This window comes from Rhipicephalus sanguineus, chromosome 1, assembly GCF_013339695.2.
Source record: "Rhipicephalus sanguineus isolate Rsan-2018 chromosome 1, BIME_Rsan_1.4, whole genome shotgun sequence".
NCBI lineage: Eukaryota > Metazoa > Arthropoda > Arachnida > Ixodida > Ixodidae > Rhipicephalus > Rhipicephalus sanguineus.
Genome location: NC_051176.1, coordinates 62523129 through 62524560, shown reverse-complemented (window position 1 = coordinate 62524560; position 1432 = coordinate 62523129). Strand labels below are relative to the sequence as shown.

Below are 1432 nucleotides of genomic sequence, written 5' to 3'. Positions count from 1 at the left end.
ATGCATACTACTAACGCAGACCTATATGTACATTATTACTGAGTAATACTTTTTAATATAAAGAAACGAACAATATTTCAATGCTAACAAAAAATCGTCGACCGCGTACAGCGATTCAACGGTCACGTGGCCGTCTTCATCGGATCATTCATGTTTTTGCCGCCAGAGGCGCCACAGGTCATTTTTCGCGACTTTCAATTAAGAAATAAAAATATAAATCCATCTCTCACGAAAAAAAACAGGGTTGGTTTGAGTCAGTGCGACGGACAATTTTTAAATCAGTGGAGTCAACTCATTTCATATTCTGGGCAGTTGTCGGTCCCTTTAAACAACACATGTGCGACTCTTCAAGATGTGTGTGGGTGTGCGTATACCATTTGCACATTTCTCTAGCGTTAATCCGTAACGTTTCGCTCAATGTGAAAAACTGCGACACAGTCGCCTTCCTGCGCATGCTTCGACTTAACATCTCTATTCCCACGGTACGTTGGATCTGCCGAAATTTTTCGTCTACTTCCTCCACTTCGTGCTTTCAAGGAACAAGTTACGCGGCAGAATGCAAATGCCAGCAAAAAGGAGAGAAAGCACGTCTAGGAGAATGTCCTCTGACATTACTGAGATATTTTCACTGGGACCACATTACCATTTTGTGCTACCAACACAGCAAGCGTTGCAAAGCGCGATCAAATGCTGCAAGAAACGTGACGGGCGTGTTTGCCTAATACAATTATGCGCATCTTTATCTTCCTAATGTGGTTGCAATCACGTACCCGCTTTATTACAATATGTTACCGCGACCCCCTGCTTTCACAAAAGCATCAATCGGAGGGCAACCCAAGCACAAAGAATTGCACTCTTCGCCAAACGTGTACGTTATGAAACCATCTGTCGCGGTGGGATAATCTCGACGACCGCCATGTTGGATGTACAGTCGCGAAACGTGCACTGAGCCGGTGGCGCCGCGGTGCGGGACAGAACGAAAGCGATATAATAAATAATAATAACTGGGGTTTAACGTCCCAAAACCACCATATGATTATGAGAGACGCCGTAGTGGAGGGCTCCGGAAATTTCGACCACCTGGGGTTCTTTAACGTGCACCTAAATCTAAGTACACGGGCCTCAAACATTTTCGCCTCCACCGAAAATGCAGCCGCCGCGGCCGGGATTCGATCCCGCGACCTCCGGGTCAGCAGCCGAGCGCCATAACCACTAGACCACCGTGGCGGGGCCAGAACGAAAGCGAAGCAGCCCACACAAGAGCGGAGCAGTGTCAAGTTGTTAGAGGTGCGTTGCAATGTCGCGTATGAATTGCTGTGCCGTAAACTGTGCCAATAACTATAATAACTACGCACCTGGAACAAAGTTTTTCAGTTTTCCGCCGGGACCATGCTTCAGAAAACGGCGGGAACGATGGATTAGTGTGCGCCGC

At 47.2% G+C, this 1432-nt stretch overlaps 1 non-coding gene across 1 annotated transcript; it reads right to left on the bottom strand.

Moving 5' to 3' along the window:
* Positions 1-1154: 1154 nt before the first annotated feature.
* Positions 1155-1227, bottom strand: Trnas-gcu (transfer RNA serine (anticodon GCU)). Its single transcript has one exon. It is a non-coding gene; the product is annotated as a tRNA-Ser (tRNA).
* Positions 1228-1432: the final 205 nt, after the last annotated feature.